The sequence below is a fragment of the Apteryx rowi genome, unplaced genomic scaffold, assembly GCF_003343035.1.
Source record: "Apteryx rowi isolate R43461 unplaced genomic scaffold, aptRow1 scaffold_661, whole genome shotgun sequence".
In the NCBI taxonomy this organism is placed as follows: domain Eukaryota; kingdom Metazoa; phylum Chordata; class Aves; order Apterygiformes; family Apterygidae; genus Apteryx; species Apteryx rowi.
Window position 1 is genome coordinate 47731 of NW_020450940.1, and position 8907 is coordinate 56637.

Below are 8907 nucleotides of genomic sequence, written 5' to 3' on the forward strand. Positions count from 1 at the left end.
TTTTTACTTTTTTACTTTTTTTACTTTTTTACTTTTTTACTTTATTTTTTACTTTTTTACTTTTTTACTTTTTTAGTATGTTTTTAGGGTTTTTTTAGTTTTTTTACTTTTTAACTTTAACTTTTTTTACTTTTTTTTTTCTTTATTTTATTTTACTTTACTTTACTTTATTTTTTCTGGTGTCACATCTGTTGTCCTGGGAGGAAATGCTTCCCCAGGGGGTGGACTGAGAGCAAGTTGCGCTGCTTTGTGCTGGGAAAGCAAAAATCGGAGAGGGAAGCGGTTCCTTGAGTCCCTGTGGTGTGTTTTCCACGGACGTGCTTTGCCCGGCTCAAATCAGTCACGGCCCAACTTGAAAGACGCTTCCCACCTCACAGATGACTTTCCCTCCCTTGACTGGCCGCYGCTTCTGTCCCCGCTCGGGTGCCGCCCCGACGTGCTCCGCTGCCTGTGCCCTTCTTTGAAATGGTCCCGGGTGGCTTGTGGGCACCACGTTGCTCTCCAGCCCCCTTCTGGGCTGATCACCCTGCCCCGGGCAGACTTCCTCTGCGTAGCTGCTTCGCATTTTTCCTCGGGTGTGGGGCCTTGAGCCAGGAAGGTGCTCGGCTATGTGACTGAGGTTATTTTTAAGTCTGTATAAAAACTCCTTTCCTCTCGAGTGACCTGCCAGCTCACACTGCAATAAAGTATAAATTTCTCACTGATGGGACAACAGTTGTGCGGAGATGCGATACCTGCTTTTAGACCGGCTGGTGGAGCAAATAATGGACAAACTTCTGAGCGTGCAAGGCCTTCTTCAGGTTGTTGTAGTGAGCCCGTCATCTTCTGCTTTCTTAGAAGGAGGAGCCGGTCCACAACATTAAGGCCAAGCGCTGTCTTGCTGGCACCGCAGTTGCCAGAGCTGAATGCATTTTGCGGTGGCGTGGAACAACCTTCACTGGTTTCTCTTGACAGCCTCTGTACGCGTTGCCCTGGCTCGCATGTGCTTGGTTATTCTAACACGCCTACCACATTGCGAGCTCACAGCTGGCCATCACAAGGTCTCTTTCTCTCTCCTGTCAGAGCTCTCCCTCCCTTCGTCCAGCAACAACGCTCGCTTTTCCAAATTGACTCGTCTTGCTCTTTTCTCCGCACGTTTCTCAATTGTATTGGTCTGTCAGTTTTCTTCCTGGTAAGCTAGGATCTGCTTTCTACTTATTTGCTCTGCACATGACAGCTGTTTGCAAACTATGAGCTAGGGAGCCTCTTCTGTATTCAAGGCACGGACTTGCAGTCAAAATGTATTTAACCTGTAAAATAACAGATTTTTGGGGAAAAAACAGGAGATAAAAATTGTGTTCCATGGTTCTCTGTTGCTGAATTGCCATGTGCTTTCAGCTGCATCTAGAAACTCACCAGGGCTGGAGACCCCCCACCTCCCTGGTGCCCTGTCCCAGGGCTGCACCACTCTCCGGGGGAAGGAGTTTTTCCTGGTCATTCATGAAGAATGGGATAAGCACATAAGAGAGGCTATCCTGGATCGGACCAAAGCGTGTCTCGCCCAGGATAGTCTGTCTGGCAGCAGCCAGGAGCGGATGCCCTGGAAAAAGTATAGAAATAGATCTACAGAGCTGCTTCCTCAGAGCTCTCCTGGTTCCGGTTTAGGAACGCTCGGAGCCAGAGACGGTGTTGTTGTTTCTTTAGCCCTTGACAGATTGTGTGAGGATCCCACTTCTGTTAAATGCTTCATTCACATTTGGTGCACAGCTCACACCAAGTGGAACGGTACTCATTTTGCTCCTCCGTTCATTAAACATCAGCCTATCTAGGGCTATTAGATGCAGCTTCGCAGAGCTTCACCTTCTCTTCCTCCTGTTTCAGCCATACTAGCAGTGGGGTGAGACCAGGGACGTGCGGATGCAGATATGTTACTAACCAGCTCGTTGCGCCTTGCCCTGGATGGTCTGACAAGGGCCTCTGTTTTACAGGGCATCRCTATGGCCCATCAAAGGGTCTGAGGCACTGATCAGTGCAAGACAGGTGTCATTCTTGCTCCTGTGTCCATGTGGCATCCGTCAGGCTCAGCTGTTCCCTGCAACTAGAGCATGCCAGAGAAACAGCAGAGGACTAACAAAAGTTAACGCAAGGGACTCAGGATTTTTTTTCTAAGGAGGAGAATATGCAGGCTGTGAAGTTTCCAAGTGGCACATTTCAAGTTGCTGAGCAGGAACTGAATGTTGCTGTGTTGCTAATGACTCAAGTGCACCCATGTGTTTTCCATATGGATTAGCAATTAGGCAATTAAGAAGTGCATGCCAGGTGCATGAGACAACATCACCCCAAATAGGAGAAGGCATAACTGTGTTTACAAGCATGTGCCTTAAAAGTATTCAAAGGGGGGAGACATAGCTGGGATGGTTTGTATTTGGGCTTTGGCAGAGTTTGACCCCGCTACGTGTTGCCTGTGTCGTGTTAGCTATTTGCTAGATGGCCCTGATAAGAAAGACTGCTTGAGAAGAGCCAGTGTCGAGCAGCGTAGCTTGCAAGGCTGCAGAAATGTTGCAGGGAGAGGGACTAGAAAGCACAGGCAGTTTCTGAGTGCCAGGTTAGGGTCTGGGTGAGCTGTACTTGCTGGCATGCTAATTCTGGCCGAGGAGAGAGGAACATCCAGGACAGTGCTACTGGTGTAAGACTCTGCTCCACACCAGTGGATGAAGGGAGAGTTTGCTTCAGACGAGCACAGGGGACTTTCCGTGGTATATGCGTGACCTTGTAACAGGCTGTTTGCTGTGGAGCTCTCTAGTGCAAGGATGAGAAGGTCAGATCCACAGTAAGGATCTCCACGGGAATGAAGCAGCGTCATCAGTAAGTGTTATCCATGACGTACTCAACTGCTTTGCTGTAGGGTTTTGAGTAAGTAGAGATAACTTCAAATAGTGTTATATTTTGCATGGCTGGCAAGTTGCTCGGAGAGGTGCTGTGTGAGTATTGTGTCACTGGCAAAGTTGTGGTGCGCTCTGATAGATCCAAAATGCCACATTCCAGATGTTTCTTTTCTAATATTTTACTAAGGTGAAAATGAATTGCAATGTCTTATGTTAACAACAACTGGCTGTAAAAGTTTTAACAAACCAGGGAAAATGCAGATCTTCTTTGGAGTAGCCTGCAGCTTCCCGAGGAGACAGCAAGTTCCCTGATAGATTTGGTTAGGCTTGAGCCTCAGCAGGGAGGCTGAGAGGGGCTCAGTCTTTCTGCCTGGGGGTGGTTTGCCTCGGTGCGGTAAGGGTGTGTGCTAAGCTCTGCTTTCTGCATTCGACATAACAGAGAGTCTCACCGTCTGGGGTATCCCAGCCCCCGTCTTTTCTCTGCCCCCTCTTCCCTTCCAGGGCATGAGTGTGGCAGCACTGCATAGCTCTGCTGGTGGAAAGGCTAGGAGATATATGTCCGATGGGCACTGCTCCTTGGGCAGGGGCTGGGGACGTCAGCTGTGCTCTCTCTTGTTATGGATTGTTGAAGATGATGCTTTGCTACTGTGCGAGCTGCACAAGGGCTTCTCGGCACGGCGCTGCAAAGCAAGACACTGCGATGGTCTCCTGAAAGCTGGGCTCCACTCGCTCTCATGCTGCAGAAGCAAGGGGCTTAAGCCAGGTGACCTTGAACCTCATCTGTGCTCTTTGCAGTTTGGACAGTTTATTTCAGGAGAAGGCAGCTAAACCCCTTTACCTTGAACCAGCATCAGGATTCAAACTTCAGTCACAGTGGTGAGGGCTTTGCTTCAGTGGGGTAAATGAAGTGAGTGCAGAAAACAGTCAGCTTTTGCATGAAAAGTAGAGGATCAGCCTGCAACACAGTTCCCATCCTGTGTAACCTCCAAACGTGGGCAGTCAGGCAGAGTCCTGTGCATTATTCTGAGATCAAACCATAGAAAGTTTAGATGGGAATGTCCAATGTCCTCCTCTGAGCAGGGCTAGCTGCAAAGCTAGATCAGGTTGCCCAATGCCTTGTCCAGTTGAGCACTGAATGCTCAAGGATGGAGATCCCACCGCCTCTCTGGACCTTATCCCATGGCTGCACCACTCTTGTGTCAAGGAATTTTTCCCTGATGTCCAACCAGAATTTCTCTTGCTGCAACTTGTGCCTGTTGCCCCTTGTCCTTTCCCTGTGCACTTCAGAGAAAAGTATAGCTCTGTCCTCTCTGTAAACCATTTCCCATTAGGCAGTGGATGAGACTGCAGTTAGGTCCCACTGCAGCCTTCTCCTTTGGTGGCTGGAGAAGCCTGGTTCCCTCAGCTTCTCCTCACACGTTGTACCCCACCACCCTGCCCATGCTGGGGGCTTCGCATTAGAGTCCCTTCAGCTTGTCAAGATCTGTCTTTTACTGGGGGGCACCAAACAGGATACAATATCCAGATGTGGCTGCAGTGGTGCCAAGAAGAAGGGAATAACCACTTCTGTGGACCTGCTGGCTACGCTCTTTCTAATGCAGTCCAGGCTGAAAATTTAATGCAGAGTTTGTAGGAGTCATTTGTAGCTTTAAATGTTTCAGCATCTCGTGTGCCCAAGGTGGTCACGTGGAGCCCGAGCAGACAAGCAGTGCTTGATGCTGTAGCCTGGGCCTGTGTTTATTGCTTGTTAAAAAGGTACTTTCCTCTCTGACTAAGAAAACGAGATCAGCCCAAAAAAAGAATCTGCAAAAAAAGAAAAACATGTAGGAGACAATCCCTTAAAAGGACTGGCTTTAGCTACTTGCTTTCCTTTTGTTTCTCCAGGCCAAAGGCTTGATATTTAGAAAGAACAAAGTATAGTCCTAATTCGCTTGAAATGGGGCAGACTTCTGAACGCCTGTGGTGTGGGTGCAGGGCTTGCARTCCCCTGGAGGGCAGCTCCTGGACTCTGCTTTGTCTGCCAAAGAAGGGACCGCTGTCTCTGGATGCRGCATTTATACCTGTGCTCCGGGAGGAATGCATTCCTGCACCCGTGCAGCTGCCTCTACATCTCCCATGACCTGGGTAACTCGTGACAGGAAGCACGCAGCAGGAAAGGGTTTGGATGTATAGTGCCGTGTGATGGCACTGGGGAGACCCAGGTCCTCCTGCGCTCTGCTTTGCTGCCAGATTTTGCACAAGCCGCCTACACTCACGTTTTAGACGTGGTCTCAGAGGGAGCTGATGTGCATCTTTCCCTTCTGTCGTTAGTGGATCTGGCCCTAATTTGGCGGACCCTTCTTGCAGCTCCTGGGAGCTGATGGTGTGATGCTCAGCGCCGGGAAGTCAAGCAGCAGAGTGGAGGTAGGGTCGGGCTTCTGGAGGCCAGCACCCCACTGCGCTGGGGTGTAAGCCCAGAGTTAGCATGCTCTCCCGTGAGTTGCAGAACCAGCAGAACCTCGTTTTTGGTGAATTGATGTCCTTTATCCCCACATGCCCCAGCTCTACCATTTATAGTGGCTTCCTCTTCTTTCGGTGCTTCTGGTACCCCGATTCCCCTAGACCTCCCCAGAGCAGCCCCAGCCCTCTCCTGTGTTCCCTGTCTGCTGAGTGAGGTGCTTGGCCTGGCGCTGCATTGTATAGGTGYTGAGTGGCTGTTTGTACACATCTGCAGCTTGACAAGAGATTAGTATTTGAGGTACGTTGAGTCCTGCATGAGATTCGAGTTAGCTAATGGCTTTAAGATTTGTCTGACAGGCCACATAAATATACGGTCTTCATTTAGGAAACCAACTGGATCTAATTTGTTTCTCTCATCTGCACATACCTACAGCATGCATCCTAGATTAGCATCCAGGTGATGCACTGAAGTCTAAGCATATGCACAGAAAATACTTAATTCTCTTGAATTTATAGTAATCGGTCCCTTGAGGTACATCTAATTTACGAAAAACCACCTGGTGTTTATCTTTTAAGTTATGCTGAAAGTCAAAAAGAACAAATAAACATTTGTAGCAACTACAGAGGGATTGGTTTACATTGGTTTATTATTTTTATAATGTAAAAATAATAGCTCTGAACTTTGACTCCGTTTTTTACTTAAGTCATGCAAAATTCTCATAAATCAAAACCCTGCATGAGCCAAATAGAAACTGTTTTAGAGCCAGGCTATCCCTGAGAAGATTAACTCCTGCCTCTAGTGCTGCTTAAAAACAGCTTTCATCCTGAATAGCATTCTGCTTTAAACTTGGCAGTTTTTCCAAGAATCATCAATAATCCCACTTGTGACACTTGTTGGCTGAGTACCTATCTCAGAAACCAAACTCTTGGCCTGCTTTCTTGTTTTCAGATTGTCAAAAACGTTTTTCAGTGGATTTGAGGGTTCTTTCGGGCAGATGTTCATTTCTTCAGCCATGGCTGTCATTGGGGAGTACATAGCGTTCCTTGTGTCCGCCTTTTGCTGGCAATTCGGGGTGACCRGTGACTTAAGATGCATCAAACACCCCTTTGTGCTGCATGCAGTCCCTGCAGACAAGGTCCAGAGTTTTATGGGCTGCAGGAGATGTGTAGTCAGAATCTGTGAAAGTGACAACTGTTTGTTGTAGCCTGCTATGARACACTAAAATTGGACATCAGCTTAGATTTGTAATGGAATTTATCACTAGAAAGTTCTGTGTCTTGCCTGAAAGTAGTTGCTCTTTCACCCTGTGTGTGTATAAAAAGACAAAGGCTTTCCATCATTTCTTGCTGTTTTGCTGCTGATGCAAATGGGAATTTGTGTATTCGCAGGCTGGGCTTCTCCGAATGAGAGTGCTAAAGACCACTGTAATACTGTGTTGTGGGAAATCTCTCTTTATGACATGTTTTCTTCACGGCGTTTTTGTTTCCTTGGAATTTGTCKTCTTCCTTGCTGTTTCTGTGACTTTATCCTTTCTCGTTCTTTCTTTTTTCCTGGGGTTGTCAGACCCTTGAGAGGTGATCCCACAAGTTCTCTTGGTCATTGCTGCTCCTGGCAAAGGTTACTACAGCTAGCCGGCGCTATATCCCATGCCTGTTTTGTTGTATGGACCGGACACAGTGGTCCTGCATGGGCCACGTTTCTGGGGGTTTTGAAGTTTGTCTCTGAGTGGAGGTCTCAGCAGCTGATCTCGACTTATGGTGCCCCAGCACGCACACGGTACTCCAGGGAGGACCCTGCCTGTGCAGAAAACAGTGAAAAGRGTATTTTCCATGTCTTGTTGAAAATGCTCTTCTTTTTCACTTGTTCTGCATTATCAGTTCTTTCATTGAGCCTTGGATACTTAAGTGTTTTTGGTCCCTTYGGAAGAAAACTATTTCATCCTTCTCATAATCACAAACTCTATCTTTTTTTGTTTGTTTGTTTTTCTTTCATTCCACATATATTCGCAGCAGGAAAAGTCTTCTCTATAGATGATSTGCAGTGTATGTTCAGTCTTCATCYGATTCCATTTTTCTCCTCCARCCTCTTTGTTTGTGTTCGGGCATACCAACTTGTGAACTCAGCTAACATATCAAGGGCAAGATTTTGGGTTAATGTGTCTGCAGAGCAATTCTCATAATGAGACCTAATATCTCACTATCTTTGTAGTTGATGACAATCTTAATTTTTAAAGATTTTTCACCTTGAAGTTGTAATAGTGTCAGTCCTGCGTGGCTTCTGTATGTTAAGGATATATTTAGTTGCCTTGTTTCTTTAGCTGACTGAATGAAAAGTGGAGCGGTAGGTTTAATAACAAATAACGAGAGATCAAAATTGCATCCTCAGGGTGGCATTTAGAGCAGATTTGATGGAGCAGCTTTATGGTGAATTTGAGGTTAACTCTTTCCTGAATGTCCAGATGCGTGTAAATTTAATATTTGGGTGTAATATTGCAGTTGTGTTGGAGGATCGTAATTTTATTCTTTTGTAGTGCAGCTGTTCGTGAAGGGGACCTACGTCGTTGTGTAAATGACAATAAATAGGCTCAGGCAAAACTCTGTGCTTTCTCATTTGGGCGGCACAAAACCCTCTCGCCGTTTACAGCAAACAGGCTATTTTGTTTTTTCCACCGCTTGTTAGCCAGATAGGGAAGAACAGTCCTGGGACGTGGAGACGGGGGAGAGTCGGTGAGCGCGGTGGCCCTGGAAGCTGCGCTGGCGGATGTGCTTGCGCCAAGCCCGTACAACGTGTTCCTCGGGCTGAGGAGCTGTGCAAAATGTCTTGCCACCGCGGGTACYGCTAACGCTCCGGACGCGTTCTCCGTGGGAGCAATGCGAGCCAGCGTCTCAGTGCCGCTGCGCTGGCAGGCGCGCGAGGCGGCTGTTTGCTCCCGGCAGCTCTGCTTGGGATTCGTAGCAAGCGAAGTTCTCCCTGCCGGGATTTAAGCTGCGTTTCGGCAGGCTCCGCACCTGTTCCCAGCRCTCAAAGCCTTTGCTATATGCAGCCCGGCCTTTAATTCTTTGCAAGATGCTTTGAAACCTGGAGTGTTTTCCAAAAACGTTGACTGTGCACGTTGACATCAAATGTCCCTCCTGCCTTTCACCTCTTGGTGCTGACAGTCGCTGTCCTTTTGGCAGGCAGCTGCAAGGTCAGAGTTGCGAAGCGTGCGTTATGGTGTCCTCCTTTACGTGGAGAAGTTGCAGGGTTACCCCTGTTGGCGAGAAAGAGGCAGCGGGTGCCTCGGATAACGGTTGTCCTCAAGTAACAAAGATCAAGATTGCCACGTTCCTGCAGACGTGGATATTTTGAGCCGTTACAGGGAACATAGCGGTCTGAGGTCAGCTATCCGCTCCCTTCCTGCCTGTTCTTAGCTCCAGCTCTTTCCACAGCCGGGAGAATAGGCAAAATTGAAAACTAAATTCAAAATATGGCCTTGTCACGGTTCGTACACTTTAAGGTCATGGTGGCACAACACATCGCCCGGTTGAGTCCAGACTGCTTTTCTAGGATCTCTCACATCAGAGGTTGTCACTGTAATAATAAGAGTTTCTTCATGTGTAATTG